Source organism: Herpailurus yagouaroundi, unplaced genomic scaffold (assembly GCF_014898765.1).
Source record: "Herpailurus yagouaroundi ecotype Mexico unplaced genomic scaffold, PumYag 77, whole genome shotgun sequence".
Classification (NCBI taxonomy): Eukaryota; Metazoa; Chordata; class Mammalia; order Carnivora; family Felidae; genus Herpailurus; species Herpailurus yagouaroundi.
This window is the reverse complement of record NW_024412388.1, coordinates 27,909,893-27,934,244: the sequence shown is the minus strand read 5'-3', so window position 1 is coordinate 27,934,244 and position 24,352 is coordinate 27,909,893. Positions and strand designations below refer to the sequence as shown.

Below are 24,352 nucleotides of genomic sequence, written 5' to 3'. Positions count from 1 at the left end.
GCTCAGTTAAGCGTTCAGCTTCAGCTCAGGTCATGATCTTGCGGCTCATGGGCCCAAGCCTCGTGTTGGGCTCTGTGCTGACAGCTCAGAGCCTGAAGCTCACTTCGGATTCTATGTCGCTCTGTGCCCCTCCCCAACTCATGTTTCTCTCTCTCCCTCTCTCAAAAGCAAACATTAAAAAAAATTTTAAACAGAGTATCTCATCACAACAGAAAACCTTCACAAAAACAAAAAATAAAAATGAAGCTACAACCAAAGTAAGTTTCTGAGTGGTTCATTTGTCAGCTTAACAAGGAAAGCCATTTATTTAGTGGGTTGATCAAATCATGTTTGCAGCAGCAGCCAGAGAAATGTGTCCATAGAAAATGAACTCATTGAGAATGCAAACTGGCGCAGCCACTCTGGAAAACAGTATGGAGGTTCCTCAAAAAATTAAAAATAGAACTACCCTACGACCCAGCAATTGCACTACTAGGTATTTATGCAAGGGATACAGGTGTGCTGTTTCGAAGGGACACATGCACCTCAATGTTTACAGCAACACTGTCAACAATAGCCAAAGTATGGAAAGAGCCCAAATGTCCATCGATGGATGAATGGATAAAGAAGATGTGGAGAATATATATACACACAATGGAGCATTACTCGGCAATCAAAAAGCATGAAATCTTGCCATTTGCAACTACATGGACGGAACTAGAGGGTATTATGCTATGTGAAATTAGCCAGAGAAAGACAAATATCCTATGACTTCACTCATATGAGGACTTTAAGAGACAAAACAGATGAACATAAGGGAAGGGAAACAAAAATATATAAAAACAGGGAGGGGGACAAAGCATAAGAGACTCATAAATATGGAGAACAAACAGAGGGTTACTGGAGGGGGTGTGGGAGGAGGGATGGGCTAAACAGGTAAGGGGCACTAAGGAATCTACTCCTGAAATCACTGTTGCACTATATGCTAACTAATTTGGATATAAATCTAAAAAAATAAAATTAAAAAAAAAAAAGAAAGAAAATGAACTCATTTAAGACTATTAGCCTTTTGACTATAAGGGTTGAGGACAATGGGAGCAACATTAGTAGTCAATTAAAAAATAAAGCAAGTGGAGGGAAAAGGAGCTGACCTAAGTAACTATGAAAGGAGTGGAACAGGGAAAACAGCAAAAGGAACTGCACATAACCACTGTATTCTAGTTGTTAAAGTTGTTTCCCATGGGGGTATGGGGTAACGATTCTTAAACAATTACACATGTATAGTGGAATTATAATAAATAAATGGATGGCAAATGGCGAGAACCAAATTTCTCACTGTTGGGAATCGGACGTCACAGACAAGAAAGGAGGGAAAGGCTAGAATGATCCAACGGTACTGGCTTAGAAGTGGAGCTATCAAGGGGCGCCTGGCCGGCTCAGTTAGTACCACACACAACTCTTGATCTTGGGGTTGTTGAGTTTGAGCCCCAGGTTGGGTGTAGAGATTACTTAAAAATAAAATCTTTAAAACTAAAATTATTAAAAGTGGAGATACCAATATAAACTCCTGTTTAGACAGATACAAATGAATACGCACAGGAACATCAGAAACATTTAGATACTTCTCTATGTATACAAAATGTATTATACACACATTTCCGATTACGTATACATACATACCTTTCCTTTCTTTGTCAGCTGAAAAGACCTATGAGCAATAACATCCCAGTAGCAATGAATACACCTAGCACCCAGACCTTGACTTTTTTTAACATTTATTTAGAGAGAGCACAAGCAGGGGGAGGAGAGAAAGAGAGAGGGAGAGAGGAAAGAGAGAATTCCAAGCAGGCTCCACACCATCAACGCAAAGCCTGACGTGGGACTCAATTCCACAAACCATGAGATCACGACCTGAGTCGAAATCAAGAGTCAGACGCCCAGCTGACTGAACCACCCAGGTGCCCCCAGACCTTGATTTCTAATAATATTCTCCAATAAAAGAAACAAAGGCTTCTGGGAGAAGTGACGGACTCTAGGGCTGAGGCAAGGAATACACTGGATAAGCCTGGAATATCTTGTAGTGCCAGAAAGCAAGGACTGCATAACAAACAATACACCATAATGTGTACGTCAAAAGGACATTCCTGCCCAAATGAGTTTTCAAGTCAAATCAGAAAAAAAACTGATCAAAATGTAGTCGTGGATAACTCAAAGAATACAATATCCATGAGTCTATATGGATTTAAATAAATGGATGAAAATAAACCAATCATTCGTGCAGAATTCCAAATAATTTACGTATATATTTCACCCTCCAGAAGGTGGAACATAGCTCTCCTCCATTCCTTAAGTGGAGTGGGGTGAGCCAAGTGATTTCCTTCCAAAATTACAGTATGGGGGCACCTGGGTAGCTCAGCCGATTGAGCATGCAACTTGATTTCAGCTCAGGTCATGATCTCAGGGTTTATCGGTTCGAGCTTCAGGATGGGCTCCACACTGACAGTGCACCTCCTGCTTAGGACTCTCTCTCACCTCTCCTTCTGACCCTCCTGTGCACGCACTCTCTCTCCCCCAAAAAACCTTTCTTAATTAAACAAACAAACAAAAAAAAAACCAGGGGCGCCTGGGTGGCTCAGTCAGTTGAGTGACTGACTTCATTCAGCTCAGGTCATGATCTCATTGTGCAGGTCATGATCTCATCGTTTGTGGGTTCGAGCTCCACGCTGGGCTCTGTGCTGATAGCCTGGAACCTGGAGCCCGCTCCAGATTCTGTGTTTCCCTCTCTCTCTGCCCCTCCCCTGCTCACACTCTGTCTCTCTCTCAAAAATGAAGAAACATGAAAAAAATTGTTAACAAAAATTAAAAAAAATTAAAAACAAATCAATAAATTATGTTGATAGCATGTACTCCTTATATATATGACGTGATGAAAATGATACCTCATCTCTATGGTCTATGATCACCAAAACCCATTAACACCAGTCTAATCATGAGAAACATTCCAACCGAGGGACATTCTACAAAGTATCTAACTAGCAAAGTATCTAACTCCTCAAAACGGTCAAAGTCACCAAAAATAATAAAAGTCTGAAAAGGTGTACCAGCCAAGGGGAGTCTAAGGAGACATGACAACTAAATATATATCCTAGATGTGATCCTGGAACAGAAAAGGGTTATTAGGTATAAACTAAGAAAATGTGAACAAAGTATGGACTTCAGTTAGCAAGAATGCATCAACACTGGTTTGTTAGTTGGGACCAGTGTACCATACTACTCTGTTAACAGGGGTACGGGTATATGGACACCTTTTGTACTATTTTCTCAGATTTTCTGCAAATCTGAAACTACTCAACAATAGAACATTTGCTAAAGGCGGGGGGGGGGGTGGAGGAGTGATTTCAGTGGTGTTCCTTGGTTCTTGATTCAACAATTATTGACACTGCTTAGCTTTTTACTGGAGAAGGTCAATGCCCAGTGTGAACTAATTGAAGAGTTAGCCTCTATGAATAGTCTATGGGGAACAAATACAGGTAAGAACCTTTCAAAGACACTGAAAGAACACTAATACAACCTGAATTTGAATCTGCTAAGATGTGTCACAAATGACCGTAGTAAAAATATGTCTAGAGAAGGGCATAATTGGATAAATTTACAGAGCTTGTGAAAATGTAAGGTATTTCAAGCATATGGTTATTCACTGTACTATTCACCAACAGGTACTCTGCAAAAAACTTTTCATTACATGTTGAGCCAGTATTATCAAGAGTAACCTCTATTCACTCTCAATTCACTTTTGTAGATTTAACCGTTGTCAGTTTTGTGAGTTTGTCAGAAATAGAAGGTGGCCCTCTCTCTCTGCCCCTCCCCCGTTCATGCTCTGTCTCTCTCTGTCCCAAAAATAAATAAACGTTGAAAAAAAAATTAAAAAAAATAAAATAAAATAAATGGGGCGCCTGGGTGGCGCAGTCGGTTAAGCGTCCGACTTCAGCCAGGTCACGATCTCGCGGTCCGTGAGTTCGAGCCCCGCGTCGGGCTCTGGGCTGATGGCTCAGAGCCTGGAGCCTCTCTCTGTCCCAAAAATAAATAAACGTTGAAAAAAAAAATTTTTTTAAATAAATAAATAAATAAATAATAAAAAAAAAGAAATAGAAGGTGGATCCTGATTTGCACTACCAACAGCAGTTCAATGGCTTAGCAGCAGTAAAATTTTACTTTTTTTTTTTTTTTTTTTTTTTTTTTGAGAGAGAGAAAGCATGTGCGGGGGAGGAGCAGAGGGAGAGGAAGAGAGAATCTCAAGCAGTTTCCAAACCCAGAGCAGAGCAGGATGTGGGGCTGCATCTCAAGAGCGTGAGATCATGACCTGAGCAGAAATGAAGAGTTGGACATTCAACCAACTGAGCCACCCAGGCACCCCTAGTTGTAATTTTTTTTAATCTGAATTTTTTTCTTAAAAAACCACCCTTCAACATTATTATTGAATACTGAAAAGCTTTGAAAATTAACTTTTGTTGCAGACTTGCTAATGTTTCTTAATGAATTCAATAAAAAGTTATAAGGCAAAATAGCATTTTTATGGGAATGATTACTATGGCAAATTAATTTGAACAAAAGTAAACATGGGGCGCCTGGATGACTCAGTCGGCTCAGCGTCCGACTTCAGCTCATGATCTCACTCATGGTTGGGGAGTTCGAGCCCACCACCAGGCTCTGTGCTGACAGCTCAGAGCCTAGAGCCTGCTTCAGATTCTGTGTCTCCCTCTCTGCTTCTCCCTCGATCATGTGCACACACACACATACACTCTCTCTCTCTCTCTCAAAAATAAACTTAAATTTTTTATTTTACTTAAAAAAATTTTATTTTTTACTTAAAAAAATTTTTTAAGTAAACACTGTTTTAACTTCAAGTAATGTCAAATTATTTCATTCACTTCCTGTACTGTCAAAAGTTAACACAAGCAATGAGATCTCTCTGTTCCCACAAAAATCTGAAGCAGACATATTTTAACTCAAACTACACTTCCAGGATATTTCCAATCTTAATTAAAGTGCAAAGTAAATCTCCATCTTTGAAAATCTGTGAAACTGAGAAGTTTCCATCTAGGGGCGCCTGGCTGACTCAGCCAGTGGAGCCTGTGGCTCCTGTTCTCAGGATTGTGAGTTTGAGCCCCACGTTGGGTGTGATTATTTTAAAAAATCTTTAATGGGGCACCTGGGTGGCTTAGTCGGTTGAGCATCCAACTTCGGCTCAGGTCATGATCTCATGTCTCATGAGTTCGGGCCCCACTTGAGGCTCTGTGCTGATGGCTCGGAGCCTGCTTCGGATTCACTCTGTGTCTCCCTCTCTCTCTGCCCCTCCTCTGCTTGCATGCAGTCTCTCTCTCAAAAATAAACATTAAAAATTTTTTTAATAAAATCTTTAAAAAAAAAAAAGAAGTGGGCTCAGTGGGTTAAGCATCTGACTCTTGATATCAGGATCTTGAGTTCAAGCCCCACATTGGGCTCCATGCTGGGCACGGAGCCTATTTTAAAAAAAAGCAGCAGCAGCTTCCATCTAATCTTCCACTGGAAATGAATACTTTGCAGTGTTAATGGCATACAAAAAGGCAAATATCAAGAAATGAATCTAACAGAATTCTGTAATTGCCTTCCAAATGATGAATGTGCCCAAATAAACCATATGCTCAAAAAAATCATATGCTCATGGATTAATATTAATATTTGGCAGTACCTGTCTGTGTAAAGACATTTTCAAAGACACATATGTGAAATCTTCACTACAGATTTCTGTATGAACAAATGAACACTTGCCATCCATGTCGATAGGTAAAGCTAACTTTGAACCCCAGTGACACGAAATGGTATCCCCCAAAGTGAATTCCACTCTTGTAACACAGCTGCCTTATAAAAACTGTACTCAACTATTATATTTTGAATTCTGCCAATGAAATATTTGTTTTCTCAGGGCGCTTGGCTGGCTCAGTTGGTAGAGCATGCAACTCTTGATCTCGGGGTCGTGAGTTCAAGCCCCATACTGGGTACAGAGATACTTAAAAAAAGGAAGCACCTGGGTAGCTCAGTCAAGCATTCAACTCTTGATTTCAGCTCAGGTCATGATCTCACACTTCATGAGAACACGCCCCAGGTAAGGCTCTGCACTGCCTGTGGAGACTGCTTGGAGTTCTTCCCCTTTCTATGCCCCTCTCACACTCTCACACATGCTCTCTCTCTCTCCAAATAAATAAACATTTTTAAAAAAGATAAAATAGCGGTGCCCACGTGGACCAGTCGGTTAAGCATCCACCTTCAGCTCAGGTCATGATCTCACGGTTCATGAGTTCAAGCCCCCGCCAGGCTCTCTGCTGTCAGTATGAAAGAAATATGCTTCAGATCCTCTGACTCCCCTCTCTCTGTTCACCCCCTCCCACTCTCTCTCATAAATAAGCAAACATTAAAAAAAAATTTTTGGGGGGCACCTGGGTGGCTCAGTCGGTTGAGTGTCCGACTTCGGCTCAGGTCATGATCTCACGGTCTGTGAGTTCGAGCCCCGCGTCGGGCTCTGGGCTGACAGCTCAGAGCCTGGAGCCTGCTTTGGATTCTGTGTCTCCCTCTCTCTCTCCCCCTCGCCTGCTCATGCTCTGTCTCTCTCTGTCTCAAAAATAAATAAAAACATTAAAAAAATTTTTTAATAAAATAAAAATATTTAGAGAACTTTTGCTTTCTCTACTGTTATTTAAGTACTTGCATTAATAGCCTCAGTTTTGCCTCTTGGCCTCCAAAGCCTAAAGTATTTTCAGAACCGTTAGACAAAAAGTGTACCAACTCTGGTTCTACATCATTTGCTTATTTTTTCTTTTTCTTTTAAGTTTATTTATTTACTTTGAGAGCAAGAGAATGAATTTCAAGCAAGCTCCATGCAGTCAGCACAGAGTCCAACATAGGGCTTGATCTCACGAACAGTGAGATCATGACCTGAGCCAAAATCAAGAGTCAGACACTTAACCAACTGAGCCACAAAGATGTCCCTACATCCTTTGCTTATTAACAAAGGCATTTAGTACAAATGGCCATACAAGAATAAACCCTTAATGAGCAGTAATTCTCAAAACCGTAGGGGTCTCAAATGGTAAAAACTGTCATTTTTTAATCCTTGTACCTAGTAACTTATAGTAAGACAAATACAATTAGTAATCAACATCTCAAAGCAGTTTCCAAAGCACTGGCCCAATAAATAAGAAAAAAACACATGCTTAAAGGCTGACTACCTTTGATTCCCCAGCACCACCAGCCAGTAATTTTGACACCTGTGATAAGTTACTTTATTAAATCCCATTATCTGTTTCCTCATCAGTAAAATGGGTTCCTGCTACACAGAGCTGTTTCAAAAATTGAATGAACTGATGTATGTGTAAAGTACCTGAAAAAGTACATAGCACATGTTAAGCACTCAACAAATGAATATTATCAATCAGGCCAATGTCAAAATCAGAGTTAAAAGACCAGACTTCAACCAGCTAATATCGGTAGTCATGTGGTCATTAAACAATGTGTCTCTTCTCCCAAGAATTCAGAATTTGTCTTTATGGTAGACTAGGAAGGTAAGACCGTTATACATCTTCAGAACCTCTTAAAGAAGCAGTAACTCTGGCAACAAACCCAAGCCTAAACTTGATCCCAGACTGAAAGAGCTGGCTGCCTAAATGACACCACTATTCTGTGCCAAGGTTCTCAATTTACAAGAGAGGGATCAATATGTCATCCCTACACCTGACAGTTTCTACCCAGATTGGTAGTTTTTATTTCTATTTTTTTTTCAACGTTTTTTATTTATTTTTGGGACAGAGAGAGACAGAGCATGAACGGGGGAGGGGCAGAGAGAGAGGGAGACACAGAATCGGAAACAGGCTCCAGGCTCCGAGCCATCAGCCCAGAGCCTGACGCGGGGCTCGAACTCACGGACCGCGAGATCGTGACCTGGCTGAAGTCGGACGCTTAACCGACTGCGCCACCCAGGCGCCCCAAGATTGGTAGTTTTTAAAATCAAGCTTTCAGGCTACACAGAAGTACCTTGGGGCAACATAACATTCTCACCTGAATCCTCCGGACCAACCAGCAGATAAAACTGCCAAGGAATTCCTAAGAGCTACTTTCCCATCTTTTTATCACAATGCAAAACTTTTACAAGCTACCACTTCCTGAAAACTTAAACCTCTATTTCCTCGAGAGGCTCCTGGGTGATTCAGGCAGTTGAGCGTCCAACTCTTTTTTTTTTTTTTTTTTTAACGTTTATCTATTCTTGAGAGAGAGAGAGAGAGAGAGAGCACGCGCAAGCACGCACAAGAGAGCAGGGGAGGGTCAGAGAGCAGGGGAGGGTCAGCTCTAAGCTGTCAGCACAGAACCCGATGCGGAGCTCAAACTCACGAACTGTGAGATCATGACCTGAGCCGAAGTCAGATGCTTAACTGACTGAACCACCCAGGGGCCACGAGCATCCATTCTTTTTTTTTTTTTTTTTTTAATAAACATTTATTTTTGAGAGACAGAGAGACACAAAGTATGAGCAAGGGAGGAGCCGAGAGCCCGGGAGACACAGACTCTGAAGCAGGTTCCAGGCTCTGAGATGTCAGCACAGAGCCCGACACGGGGCTCGAACTCACAAACCGCATCATGACCTGAGCCGAAGTCGAACACCCAACCAACGGAGCCACCCAGGCACCCCTTGAGCATCCAATTCTTGATTTCAGCTCAGGTCATGATCTCACAGTTTGTAGGATTGAACCTCGTACTGGGCTATGCACTGACAACACGGAATCTGCTCGAATTCTCTCTCCCCCTCTCTCTACCCCTTCCAGGCTTGATCGTGCACACACACTCTCTCTTAAATAAACATTCAAAGAAAATTACCAAAAGGGCACCTGGGTGGCTCAGTCAGTTGAGCGTCCAACTTTGGCTCAGGTCATGATCTCACAGTTCGTGAGTTTGAGCCCCACATCAGGCTCTGTGCTGACAGTGTGGAGCCTGGAGCCTGCTTCAGATTCTGTGTCTCCCTCTCTCTCTGCTCCTCCCCTGCTCACGCTCTGTCTCTCCCTCTCAAAAATAAACAAACATACAAAAAAAAATTTTTTTTTATGGGGCGCCTGAATGGCCCAGTAGGTTGGGCGTCTGACTTCGGCTCAGGTCATGATCTCGCGGTTTGTGAGTTCGAGCCCCGTGTTGGGCTCTGTGCTGACAGCTCAGAGCCTAGAGCCTGCTTGGGATACTGTGTCTCCTCTCTCTGCCCCTCCCCCTCTTGTGCCTTGTCTCTCTGTATCAAAAATAAATAACTGTAAAAAAATAAAAAGAAAAAATAAATTTTAAAAATTTAATAAAAAAGAAAAAAATAAAAAATTTACCAAAAAAGCAAAAAAAAAAAAAAAAATACCTCTCTTTCCTTGAAAACCACTAGTGGTGTCATATTAGTACTAAATAGCTTCTTCAGGGCAAGTACCAAATTAAATTCCTTTCTGTATCCCCAGTGTCTAGGTACATGTCTGCTGAATGACAAACAAATGAATTATTAGCCATATTTTGTTTTATTATGGAAAAATAAACATAAACAAAATTAAACATTTTAACCATCTCTGAGTGTACAGTTCAGTGGTATTAAGTACATTCACACCGTTACACAACCATCACCACCATCCATCTCCAGAACTTTTCCATCTTCCCAAACTAAAACTCTGTGCCCATAAAACAATAACTCTCCCACGCAGAACACCCTACCCAATGAATCTGACTGCTCTAGGCATTTCATGTAAGTGGAATAATAAGACTTGCCTTCTACGTATAGTTTATGTAACCTAGCATAGTATCTCAAGGTTCATCCATGTTGTCATGTATATACAGCTTTAAAAAAGAGAAAAGCAGGTACAGAATTGTGAAAGTTGAGTATCAACTAAGCTTTTATTTGCCTAAGCAAACTGTTCAATTCTTTTTACCTAGTTTTTTTTCTTCTTAGTAGTACACGCACAGTAAAAATGTCAAACTGTACAAGAGTATACAATGAAAAGAGGTCTTTATGGTTTCTACCCTCCTTATCCCCAACTTCTAATCCGCCTCCCTGATTGAATTTTTAATTTTGGAACACAATCACCAAAAACATGTTACCTTGCCTTGACAACGTCCTATTAGTAAGACATTCACTTGGCCTATCAAGACTGGCCATTCCCCTCTTCTGAAAATACTATCATAAAGATAAAACAATGTACTTAAAATTTTTTTTAAACATTTTACAAACATTTCACTCAGTTAATACTCATTGAGCACACGCTATGAATAACATCTTTGCTAAGCAGCATACTGTGGCAAGAAAAATTACAAGCTCTGAAATCACATAAAAATTAATTTAAGGAACACCAGGGTGGCTCAGTCAGTTAAGCATCCAGTTCTTGACTTTGGCTCAAGTCATTTTTTTTATTTTTTTAATCTGATCTTTTATGTTTTTAATTTTTATCTAATTTTTTTTTATCTGGTCTCACGGTTCGTGGGATCAAGTCCCATATCTGGCTATGTGCTGACATTGCAGAGCCTGCTTGGGATTCTCTGCCCACCCCCTGCTTACACACTCTCTGTCAAAATAAATAAAAAGTTAAAAAAATTAGTTTAAAACATTCTCTTGTAAGCTTGTTTCCTGATCTATAAATTAGGAGCAATACTACCTCATAAGCTGCTGCAATAATTAAATGAGAAAAACGTCTAAATTTTAGTAGAGTTCCCAGTAGTAGAGCAAGCACTCAACAGTAAAAATAATTCTTGGGGTGCCTGGCTGGCTCAGTGGGTGCAGCATGCGACTCTTGATCTCGGGGCTGTGACTTCAAGCCCCACATTGGGGATAGAGATTACTTAAAAATACAATCTTTAAATAAATAAATAAATAAACAGTTCTTAGTTTCTTTCTCTGGACACTGTGGAAAGCATAAAGATGAATCAGAAACTCTGTACCTTTCCAGGTGCTTATAATACAATGGAGTTTATCTCAGCTCAGTTTGCATTATCATTATTCTGCTGAGAACCTGGTTAATACAACTTCCAGCCAGCTTGCACTTAATAACGTTTATGGACCTATTTCTAAATCTCATGAAATAAGTATCTGAAAAAATAATTATGACTTGAAGTGCTAGGAGAATAAAGAGAAAATTCATTACCATCAAGACTATATAGAGGGTGTGTTAGCCTCAAGGCAGCCTACAGCTGACTTTAATCAAAGAGCAGAGAGTCTTGTGATTAAGAGATCACAATCCACTCTAAAGGCAAAACACTATCCAAGAGAATATGAGTTTTGGACAACTAGGACTAGGAGAGTCACAGAGCATTAAGAACTGGAAGCACTCCCCTAGAGATCGTATCTAGTACAACCTTAGTTTTACAGAAGGGAAACAGCTCACAAAAAGGAAGGGTTTTACCCAAGATTGTGACCTAAAACTAGAGTCTATGGGGCACCTAGGTGGCTCAGTCAGTAAGTGTCCAACTCTTGATCTCAGGGTCATGAATTCAAAGCCCCACACTGGGCTCCATACCAGGTATGAAGCCCACTTAAAAAAAAAAAAAAGAAAGAAAAAGAAAAAGCCCTTGGTCTTCAGTGTCCCAATTCTTTCACATCACGATGCTAGCCATTTACCTGTTAAAGAACCTTAAGCCACAGGGGCACCCAAGTGGCTCAGTCGATTGAATGTCCTACTAGGGCTCAGGTCATGATCTCGTGGTTCATGATTTCGAGCCCCGCATCGGACTCTGTGCTGACAGCTCAGAGCCTGAAGCCTGCTTCAGATTCTGTGTGTCTCTCTCTCTGCCCCTCCCTACTCATGCTTGCTCACTCGCTCTCTCTCTCAAAAATAAATAAACATTAAAAAAAATTTTTTTAATAAAAAATTTAAAAAACTCACATGAAACTTAAAACCATGCAAAAAAAATACGGTATTTTGTTTAGGAAACAATACATGTTTAGTAAAAGTCTAGAAAAACACACAAGTATCATAAACACCAAAATTAGAAGCAAGGTTGAGAGAGAACATTCCTAGAAGATTCAGTTGTGGTAGCAGAGCTTTAGTTCTTAATTAAATTGATCTCTTAAATACACAGGTACTACTTGTATTATTCTTTGTACTCTTTTGGTTACCTTCATATTGCAGGCTTTTTTTTAAAGCATGAAGAAAACATTTATACAACACTGAACACTGGTTGTGCTCCTTTTAGATTCACTCCCTTTCCCAGTCTCTAGAGAAAAAAAAGATTCTCTAGGATAGTGACAGAGAAGTACAAGTATTCCCACATACCTCACAAACTTCCTGGCCAAACACAGATTTTTGCAAACACTTCTAAAGCTTGAAATAAGATTCATAAAGCAGTGCTCTTAAGGTCACATCAAAGAAACAACTCCACATAGGGGCACCTGGGTGGCTCAGTTAGTTAAGCGCCTGACTTCAGCTCAGGTCATGATCTCACCATTCTTAGGTTCAAGCCCTACGTCAGGCTCTGTACTGACAGCTCAGAGCCTGGAGCCTGCTTCCTATTCTGTGTCTCCCTCTCTCTCTGCCCCTCCCCCGCTCACACTCTGTATCTTCTCTGACTCAAAAAATAAACATTAAAAAAATTTTTTTTAATAAAAAAAAAAAAGAAACAACTCCACATCGAAGGACAAGCGCATGAAGATTTCTGTTGAATACAGGCAGAATGGTAAAGTCATGTTGCAAACACACAACTAACCTGAATTAGCATCCTGACTCCATTTCTTTGCAGGCTTGAGCAAGGTGTATAATCTAAGTTTCCTCAGCTCTAAAAAATAAATACTGTACACTAATCTTACAATCTATCATAAGAATTAAATGAACCGATGAATGTAAACCACATAGCACACCGTATTCTAAAAAGGCAGTTTGAAGAAAAAACAAAATTGGAAGGGAGAGGCTTTTTCCCCAGCAACGTGTTTACATAATTGCCAAAAAACAAAACAAATCCTTAAAGGTAATTGTTTTCAAAATCATCTCCAAAATACTATGCTGATACACAAATAGCTGTACAACGAAAAGCAGAGATCAGGCTAAATCCCTAGGATGTTGCCTAACTCCACCTCAGGTCCAATTCAGGCACAGACTGCTGAGTGAGGGAAAAAAAAAATTATACTAATTGCTATATAACTTGTAACAAGAAATGTAGTCAAGAAAAAGTTTTAAATATTTTCAACAGGAAACTAAGATTGCTCAAGAGTTACTCTAAGAAAATCTTAGTTTTGCAAACATAATGCTTTATGATAAAGAGACAAACATCAAAAAGTGTATCCAGGATTTATATATTTGAACAATGGTTTCTTATTCACTAAAAGGAATAAAGGCAGAATACAAAGCCTGTATACTCCTATAGCTCTGCAGTGATACTTAATACCCAACAAGGAAACCAAAGATCGTCTCCTGAGAAAGTGCCCTCTATTCCTTGTTGGCAACTCTCAGATTAGTTACCAGAATAAGATGAGGTGAGAAGGGTAAGGTCAAAAATTCCAGCTGGAATAACATACTGTACATAAAGCTACAGTTTATGTATACTTTTGACTAGCACATAAAATCCTAATTTCCGAATAACCACAGCAATAATTCAGTTGACTACTTTGAAATTAAGTAACATCTTTTATTTACATTTATGATTCACATACTCAAATACCTCATTTATGATGAGTGTGGGTATCATATTTTATCAGGAAGTTAGCACTTTGAGCTAACCATGTTAAAAAATTCTTCATTAAAAAAATTTCATTAAGGGGCACCTGGGTGGCTCAGTTGGTTAAGCATCCAACTTCAGCTCAGGTCATGATCTCACGGTTCGTGGGTTCAGGTCCCACGTCAGGCTCTGTGTGGACTGCTCAGAGCCTGGAGCCTACTTTGGATTCTGTGTCCCCATCTCTCTCTGCCCCTCCCCCATTCATGCTCTCGCTCTCAAAAATAAATAAACATGAAAAAATTTTTCATTAGGTTTCCTTCTCTGAAAGAAATGTTCAAAAATTATCAAGAGATGTTCAGGGCATCTGGTTGCCTCAGATGGTGGAGCGTGCAACTCAATCTCTGGGTTGTTGAGTTGGAATCCCCACCTTGGGTGTAGAGACCATTTAAAAAAAACATAAAACAAGAAACAATCATAACTGCTATGGCAAAGCATTTGCAACAGTTAAATGACACTCTTATGTATCACTCATCCAATAAATTTCAGATCCACTGCTACTGAGCCAAGAGTCCAACCATTTACTGAGAAGATTATTCACTGAAATGGCTAAACTCAAATTCAAATGGAGTTTAAAACAACTACATATGAGGGGTGCCTGGCTGGCTCAGTCAATAGAGCACGCAACTCTTGATCTTGAGGTTTTGAGATCGAGCCCCACATTGGATGTAGAGATTACTTAAAATCTTAAAAAAAAACTACATGCGAGAATTTCTAGTGTGCTCAACTAACACTGTTTTATTCAACTGTGAAAACAGCACAAGACTAGAGGGCTTTGGTTCTATTTGTGCCTAAACTTGTGTGAGACAGGGTTTTCACTTTTACACATCCAAACTATTTAATAATAAATGACAATATGTGATTATATTAAGTTTCATAAGATATTAAACTGTACAATTTTTCACATATTCTTTACATTAATGTCAAACATACATACTATTTAATTCTCTCAAAGAAAGGTATATTTTCATTTTAAAAATGAAAACATGTGGGGCACCTGGGTGGCTCAGTCGGTTAAGTGTCCAACTCTTGATTTTGGCTCAGGTCATGATCTCATGGTTCATGAGACTGAGCCCCACAAAGGGCTCTGCACTGACAGAGGGGAGCCTGCTTGGGATTCTCTCTCCCTCCCTCCCTCCCTCTCTCTTTCTCTCTCTGCCCCTCCCCAGCTCGTGCTCTCCCCCCACCCCCAAAATAAACAAACACTTTTTTAAAAGATACAAAAAGCTAAGCAAACATGGTCAATTCTGAAATACATCTTCTGTCATTCTATCTGCAGCAGTGAACCACAAAGTCTGTCAGCTGAATTCAAGCCCATTATTTCTGAATAAAAGTTAAATATTTTAACGTTAGATCTAATAAACATGACAATAACAAAATGGAGACATTTTATTATCTGAGGACCCTGTCTTAATTTAGTGACCAATCCACTCCCTAGACCACTACTCTGAGCAGTACAGCACAGTGCCTAGGAGGAGAGGGTTAGAGCCACACCTAGATTCAAATCCTCTCTCTTTCCTTGGGCTTCAGCGTCATTTGTAAAACAAAAAGTTCTTTACTAACCTCCCAAAATATAGGTTTAAATGACATAATGCATATAAAGTGCTTAAATAAACATTTACTTTTGAAAAAAAAACTCAATCTATAAATGTGCTTCTTTAGTATTTAGATTGAGTTTACATCTAAGTTTGCTAAAGACATTTTACACCTGTTGTCCCAGCATATTAATAGCATTCTCTCTCAATGGTGTCCTGCTTCAAATTGATAAATTATATGGTCACAATACTAATCTGGCAAAAATCTAACTCAAGACAAACATCATCATTAAATCAGAGGAAAAGTGAACTATTCCAGTTAAGAAATGGCACCCAAAACCTCTCCATTCAAGCACTTACAAAGATGGTCATACTTCAGTGTGTATTATTTTACCTCCCTTTCCTTCTCTCCCTGCTAAAAGGGAATCCAAAAGCAAATACTGAACTCTAGCTAACAATATGCATGTTGAAGTGTTTAGATGTGAAATGTACTGACATCTGAAACGGACTTCAAAATGCTTCAAAAATGTGGGGCGCCTGGCTGGCTCAGTCAGTGGAGCATGCTACTCCTGATCTCAGAGTTGTGAGGTCAAGCCCCAAGTTGGGCATGAAGCCCACTTAATTAAAAAAAAAAGGGGGGGGAGGGGCGCCTGGGTGGCTCAGTCGGTTAAGCATCCGACTTCGGCTCAGGTCATGATCTCACGTTCCGTGAGTTCGAGCCCCGCGTCAGGCTCTGTGCTGACAGCTCAGAGCCTGGAGCCTGTTTCAGATTCTGTGTCTCCCTCTCTCTCTCTGACCCTCCCCCGTTCATCCTCTGTCTCTGTCTCAAAAGTAAATAAACATTAAAAAAAAAAATTACCATAAAAAAATGCTTCAAAAATGTTAAGATGAGAAATAGTCAAAAGACTTGAATAAACATTTCTTCAAAGATACACAAATAGCCACAAGCACATGATAGCCAACATAACGGGTTTTAATGCCTACCATTTAAAACAAACACAAAATAAGTGTTGACAAGGATGTGGAAAAAATGGGAAACTAAGATTTCTATCTCCATTTGAAATTGAACAGATACTCTAAAAGGATAAGCATCTTGCCCCAGAGTTCCAGTTTAAAAAAAAAGGGGGGTGGGAGTGGGGGGCACCTGGGTGGCTCAGTCAGTTAAGACTGAGTCCAATTCTTGGTTTGGCTCAGGCCACAATCTCACAGTTCAGTGAGTTTGAGCCCCTGCATCAGGCTCTGCACTGATGGTGTAGAGCCTGCTTGGGATTCTCTCTCTCCCTCTCTCTCTCTCTCAATCTCTCCCATTCTCCTTCTCAAAATAAATAAACTTAAAAATTTTTTTAATAAAAATAAAAAATAAACAAAAAAAGGACTTCCATTTCTCATCCCTTGCATCTGATAACTAAGGCCTCTAGGTACCAAAGATCATGTACCTCTATGAGCACACTCTACTAACACCGCAACAGAAAATGTTTTGCTGAAAATACAAAAGAAAAAAAAAAATACAACCTATCAAACTACTTTCATCAAACTACTTTCATGGGGCGCTTAGGTGGTTCAGTCGTTTAAACATATGACTTCAGCTCAGGTCATCATCTTGCTACAGTGAGATTAAGCCCTGTGTCAGCTCCCACTGGGCTGGGCCTGCTTGGGATTCTTTCTCTCTCTCTCTCTCTCTCTCTCTCTGCCCCTGGCATGCCCTCTTTCTTTCTCAAACATAAATAAATAACTATAACTACTTTCGTGTTAGATGTATCCTCCAACACTAAGTAGCCTCCAGAGCAAAAAAGGAAAAGAACAAGCCAACAAATGAAAATATTCTCTTCCTCATTCTATAGTCATTCAATATGGCACTACATTCAAGGCCACTTTAATCACCTAATATGGTTGGCTGAATGGTCAAACAACTTGTACTTGCTAATAGTAAAATGTCCAGCAAAAACTTATGTGACAAATAATCCCGAAACAAAGGGAGAGAACAGGCAAGCTAAAAATCTATGCTATGAACAAAGGAAAAACACTTAACATTAACCCAAGAATCAACACTATCACCCAAATTTTCCAAGAAAACAAGAATATCACAAATATACTTTTGCACTTTAAGTCCTTTTAAAGCAATGTTTTAAGTATTCAGCTTTCATAATAAACCAAGAGGTTCATCTCTACTTCCTCCTTGGTTCCTTCCTGTCTACCTTTACTATTCAGAAATACCTTTTAACCGGCATCAAAGGGTGGAAAAAAAATCACAAGTACAACAAATGAGAACGGAAATCTCTTCTATATATCCAAATTGCTTACACTGGCCTAAAGAGCTAGCATTATACACAGGAAACTTATTTTCTACATTACAAATTTCTGCAATGTTATTTTTTTCAATAAGCACCTATCTATAAGCAGAGGAAATAAAACTGAAGACAACTACCTGCCCCCACCAAGGGTTTTACAGGTTGTGCCTTGCTTAACTAAACCATAGGGCAGGGGGAGGAGTTAGGGAATCAATGTTGTTTTAATTTTTAAAAATGAAATGTTGGGGAGCCTGGCTGGCTCAGTCAGAAGAGCATGCGACTCGTGGGGGCGCCTGTGTGGCTCAGTTGGTTGAGTGTCAGACTTCAGCTCAGGTCAGGATCTTGCAGTCTGTGGGTTTGAGCCCTGTGTCGGGCTCTGTGCTGACAGCTCAGAGCCTGGAGCCTGCTTCGGATTCTGTGTCTCCCTCTCTCCCTGACCCTCCCCCATTCATGCTCTGTCTCTCTCTCTCTCTGTCAAAAATAAATAAACATTTAGAAGAGCATGCGACTCTTAATCTCAGGGTCATGAGTTCGAGCCCGACATTGGATATGGACTTAAAATAATAAATTTAAAGAAAAAATTTTTAAATAGATAAAAATGTAATGTTAAGCAGAACTCCAGAGTAAAAAATTAGCAATGCAGAAATGCTCTTTCCTGAGGCACCCTCCTCACTCCAAACAGTATCTGAAGTTTAATGCAGAGCTTGAACTCACAACCCTGAGATTAAGACCTGAGCTGAGATCAGGAGTCAGATGCTCAACTGACTGAGCCACCCAGGCACCCCTCCAAATGGTACTTTAAAATCTCCCGTCGAATCTATACTTGACTAAACTTACAAAAATTCAAGAAATGCCATCATTATCACAACTTATACAGTTAACTCAGTTTTACAGAATAGCCTTTAGAGAATGGCTTTCGAAAACAAATTTTTTTTTTAACGTTGATTCATTTTTTGAGAAAGTGCGAGCAGGGAAGGGTCAGAGAGGGAAACACAGAACCCAAAGGCTCCTGAGGCTGTCAGCATAGAGCCCAATGCGGTACTCGAACCCACAGGCTGCGAGATTGTGACCTGAGCCAAAGTCGGATGCTCAACCGATTGAGCCACCCAGGCACCCCGTATCTTGCCCTATTAAAATAGGAAAGAAAAACTGAGTTATTACCCGCCCCCCAAAAAAAACCTACACACAGAAATTGATAGCAAAGGACTTCACACAGGCATATTAAAAACACGTACAACTTTGGTTCTTATCCCTGAGGACAAGAGTCTAAAGTCTTCTAATTAGACATTCAGCAACTTCTCTTTGCTTGGTCTTCTTCTATGTTCTGAAACAGGCCCAGCTATGCAGTTACAACATTCCAGATGCTAAAAACCAAATCAGGCAGAACAAATATGAGGACCCTGGGGGCACCTGGGTGGCTCAGTTGGTTGAACATCTGACTTCAGCTCAGGTCATGATCTTGTGGTTCGTGGTTGTTCAAGCCCCACATCAGGCTCTGTGCTAACAGCTCAGAGCCTGGAGCCTGCTTCAGACTGTGTGTGTGTATGCACGTCTCTCTCTCTCTCTCTCTGGCCCTCCCCTGTTCCCACTGTCTTTCTCTAAATGAATATATAAATAATAATAATAGTAATAATAAATGGGCAGGGGTCAGATCAATGCCTTTATGCTTTTTAAAAGCCCTTGGGTTTCTGAGTTTGGAAACAAAATAATACAATGTTCTGAATTTTATCTCCCTCACTGTCCAAAAAAAAAAAAAAAGGCACCAATACGGAAAACAATTTTTTCATTTTTTTTAATGTTTATTTATTTTTGAGAGACAGAGCACGAGCAGGGGAGGGGCAGAGGGACAGAGAGAAACACAGAATCCACAGCAGGCTCCAGGCTGAGTTGTCAGCACAGAGCCCAATTCGGGGCTTGAACCCACAAACCCCAAGATCATGACCTGAGGTGAAGTCAGATGCTCAACCAACTGAGCCACCCAGTCGCCCCCAGAAAACAATTTTTAATGGTGATACAATGTTAAGACAGCAAAAGGACTTCCAGTGCAGGCAGTAGAGACCTATACCATATATCTAGAACAAATTAAAATGCCTACAAACAAGTAATATAAAGGTGTAAAATAATACCAAGTGACACTCTGCTCCGTGTCAGGGATACATGTCAGGCTGTGGTGAGGGCTACGACAAACTGGAGAGGACATGCCCAACCAGAGAAGATGGCTGCTGCAAAGCAGAAACACACTACCAGAAGAGATTTTTCAAAAGCACACTGAATCCAAATTTTTACATAAAATCTCCTTGGTTTTTTAATGTTGACAACAAATTCAAATTTACAATACTGTGTGAGCCAATCAAAACACATCTGGAGATTGGATTTAGTCCGTAAGCTTTCAGTTTTCAACCTCTGCCATATAAAGAAAAACACATGCTTCTCTCAGTGGTAGAGCTCTAACTCTGGGGTAGAAAATACACCCTATGCTTCCAATAACATGCTGGCATGTCAAAACACACTACAAAAAAATATGAATATACATCTAAAACCCCTAATTGCTGAAGGAAAGCAAGAAGAAAATCTTACTCTGCATTTCTACCACTAAAATAGAAACTATTTCTTCCAGTGGAAGAAAAATTAGGAAATGGGTTTTCATGAAACCGAGCTCACTAATGTTCAGCTTCCTCAGTATATGCATCAGCCCGTACCTTGCGAACAAAAAGAAACTAAAAGATGACTCCTATGGCACATTTAACTTTGATTTAAGAAAAAAGTTCCTGGAGCACCTGAATGGTTCAGTCCAGTTCTTGATCTTGGCTAAGGTCATGATCTCACGGTTCTGAGTTTGAGCCCCGTGTTCACTAGGCTCTGCACTGACAGAGCGGAACCTGTTTGGGATGCTCTCCCCCCCCACCCTCTCTGCCTCTCCCCTGTTTGAGCTCTCTCTTTCCCTCCCTAAATGAATAAACATTAAAACAAAAAAAAAAGTTCCCACAAAAGACTAAGAAATGGGGCACCTGGCTGGCTCAGTTCTTGGGGCGACTCTTGATCTCAGCATTTTCAGTTTGAGCCTGACGTGGTGTACAGAGATTACTTTAAAAAAAAATAAAAAAATTCTTGAAGAAAATCAATGTTTTAGAAAAGGGTACCCGTGAGTCTGAACTCTCTTGGTAACCCATGGGCAATTAGTTTTTTATGGGTTATAAACCAGCATAACAGACTCTAGAGCAGTGGTTCTTAAACACTGAAACTAATGAATAAGATGGAACATATTGAACTTTGAGGAAATACACTCCCCCACAAAAATTTTACGGAGTTCAAGGGCCCCCTACAGTACATGGACCACGGATTAAGAATGGCCTGTTCTGGGGCGCCTGGGTGACTCAGTCAGTTAAGCATCTGACACTTGGTTCTAGCTCAGGTCATGATCTCATGGTTCGTGGGTTCAAGCCCCACATCAGGCTCTGTGCTGATGGTGCGGAGCTGGCTTGGGATTCCCTCTCTCTGCTCCTCCCCAGCACTGCTCTCTCTCAAAATAAATAAACTAAAAAAAAAAAAAAAATAGAAAAGAATGGCCTGTTCTAAAACCTACACCGTCTAAACCTACACCGTCTCCAAACTCCTCCCTTCTTCCCACCAATACATCTCTATTCTATCCCTCTACTTAAGCAACTACCATGTCCAGCCTGGACCAATACAACAGCCTCTTAAATGTTATCCCCCATCATCCATCTTCCACACCTCTACAAAAGTGATTTTAAAATATAAATCAGAGGGGCGCCTGGGTGGCGCAGTCGGTTAAGCGTCCGACTTCAGCCAGGTCACGATCTCACGGTCCGGGAGTTCGAGCCCCGCGTCAGGCTCTGGGCTGATGGCTCGGAGCCTGGAGCCTGTTTCTGATTCTGTGTCTCCCTCTCTCTCTGCCCCTCCCCTGTTCATGCTCTGTCTCTCTCTGTCCCAAAAATAAATAAAAACGTTGAAAAAAAAATTAAAAAAAAAAAATATATATAAATCAGAAAGCTTTGATGGCTTCCACAAACAACCTTACTGTCCATCTGTTCAGTAACTACTCTGTGTGTCAACTACTTTCGGCCTCTTTTCAGTTCTGAAAGCACACTAAATTTTCACCTTCAAGTTTCAGCACTTGCTGTTACGTCCACCTAGAAATGCTCTCTCCTACAAAACTGGCTCCTCACTCTCACCCAAAAGAACTTCTCTGACCACCCTTAGGTCTCCCTTGTTAGCAAAGAGTCCCCTGCTAGGGATCTCCACATTACTTTTCTCAATTTGTCATTTATTTGCTTACCTGCTCTATCTTTCCCCCACTATACTGGCAGTTCTCCAAAAGCAAAACTCCTTTGTCTCACATGTCCCTGTACTCCCAGAGCCTAGCACAGGAGCCGGTAGATGGTACGTCCTCAGGCACTATTTACTGAATCAATCTTAGATGTTTACAGAATGACCATGTGAAGCAATCCATCAAAATCTAATATCTGAGAGACGAGCATTAACCACACTTCCTTCAACTCAGGATGTCAACGTGCCCAAGAGAAAGCCTAGCATCTTAAGATTCTCAGTGGTTGAGACTATCCAAAGAAATAAATAAATAAAATTAATCATCTGCCTCCGCTCCCTCTCAGGCAGCCTCATCTTCTTCCATCTCAGCACTAATCTGCGCTAATCTCAGAAATATTCCAAGCTTCCTCCCTGCAATCGCTCAGTACAGAACAGGACACTCACTCTTTTTATAATCCATGATTTCAGTGGCTAAATCAAATTCAAAAAGTATCTGTATGTGGTGGCAATGCTAATGAAATATGCTAAAGAACTATTTTTGCTGTAGTTCTTCTACACCACCACTAAAACTGGACTGTACTTCATCTGCAGACTAAAAACATCAGTCCTCAAAACCGGAGATCTTTCACTGCTGCCAAAAGGTTTAAAGAACAAAAAAAATAAGCCTATATTGGACATAATGATTATTAAACAGTGTTTTATGGAAACTTCAATTCACCTATTACAAGATACAATCAAGCCTGACTGGCTACAGAATAAACTTGGTTTCGGTACTGCTAAAGTCTGTGCACTAGTTCACAAAGCAGAATTCCCAAGAAAGAGCAAACTAAGCCCCATTTGCTCCAGAAGTTTTTCATGGCAGGAACCACTTCTGACTTCAACAGGCTACTGTTGGGACACCTCAAGCTGTCCAGATAGCCTAACAGACAATAGTTGCATAAACAAAAAAGGGGAGGGCCATCCGAAAGGAAAGGAAAATGATAGTGTGACACATGCCTTTCCACTCTGGGCCCACACTGGAAATCCTGTAAGCGATGAGGATAATAATAATGGCGTTTAATACATGCCAGGTAATGAGCTAAGCGGTTTTCAATTTAATCTCATTTAATCTTCACAAAAACTCTATGAAATAACCCCGTTACTTACCGCTATTTTGCAGATAAGGAAACTGAGGCACCTGGAAGGGAAGCCCCTTGACCTAAAATAAAAAGCTAACCGAACCAAAATTTGAACCCACGAAAGCTGGCTCCAGAGTCCATCTGTTATGCTGCCACCAGAAGCTTCGTTGGCTCTCGCCCGCCAGGCTCTACCATACTGAGGCTTCTCCTTCAATCCAATTAACAATCCCTCCGTAAACACCCTACTACCATTGATGGCTTCGAACTTCTGGGAACCAGCGCTACTCGCCAGCTTCTGCCAAGCTCCACCCCTAAGATTTAGAAAAGCAATGAGAATAGCTGATAAAAGTTGCTGAAGTGCTAAGGGAGGCAAAGAAAATTGCCTTCTACAAGCAGAACACACGCCAATTACCACTGGAATGCATATCGGCTTCACCTCCACCCCAAGAGACTGAAATAAAAGTGGGCGCACAAATGTTCCCGTAGCAGATAAATTTGGACTATGCCTCCTCTGGCCGCAAGGCAAAAAAGAAGGACTAACATTTACTGAGGGCCAGCCACATGCGCCCTAGGAGAAGGCAGAACCAGGCCAATGGAGACCGAGGGGGAGGGGAAGGGGGGCTGGGTTGCACTCAAAGAGTTCGGGGAAAAGAAAAAATCCAAATAATGGGGTTCCTACGGCCAAAGGGAGAGATGAAGGATGTGGAAGCCTCTCCCTCACAGCTTACGGGGAGGAAAAAAAAGAAGTACGAGCTGCTCTCGAGAAAAGGAGGACTAAAGCGTCGGGAGCTAGGCCGAAGCGAGGGGAAGCCCTGAAGGGCGGGGAGGGGGAGGAGCCGAGAGAGTGGGGCCCGCTCAGAGGCCTGGGGGTAGGCGCGGGTAAGCGGCTCCGCGCCGGGCCTGCCGGGGACCCTGACCCAGCCGCCGCGGAGAAAAGACAAAAACCAAAAAGACTGGAGCTGGCGGAGCTGCCCTAATCCCCATCAGAGGCCCTCACTCACCTGGGCCCACCGCAGCGATCGCAGCTGCAACCTCGCAACGGCACAACCGGCCCGAACCTCGCCCCCGCCCGACAGCGCGCCCCGCGTCCCCGCTCTCCGACGGCGGTAGCTGCGGCGTCGTCCCGCTGCCTCCTGGGAAATGTAGTGCTAGGCCCGCCCCTCCTCGCCAACTTGCCGGCCGGCTTAACTACGTTTCCCACCAGGCAAGGCGAGCGTTGGGCCCGCCGCTTTGCGTCACGCGCCAGGTTGTCGGCAGTCACGTGGGTTGCTCCGTTCCATCCCCTCCCCCCGCCTGGATGGCCTGGGGAAGAAGGAGGGAGGTGGACGGAAGGGGCGGGGGCGTTGCTGACGCCACTACCCCCACCATTTTGGAACCAGCCTGAAGGGAGGGCCTGAGCCCCACC

At 41.5% G+C, this 24,352-nt stretch overlaps 1 protein-coding gene across 1 annotated transcript in view; it reads right to left on the bottom strand.

The window, feature by feature from the left end:
• Positions 1–24,048, bottom strand: part of THRAP3 (thyroid hormone receptor associated protein 3) — a 78,025-nt gene extending 53,977 nt beyond the window's left edge. Inside the window, exon 1 of the mRNA XM_040469339.1 lies at positions 23,949–24,048. The gene's annotated coding sequence lies outside the window, so the exon portion shown is untranslated. The remainder of the gene's footprint in view (positions 1–23,948) is intronic.
• Between the last annotated feature and the right edge of the window lie 304 nt (positions 24,049–24,352).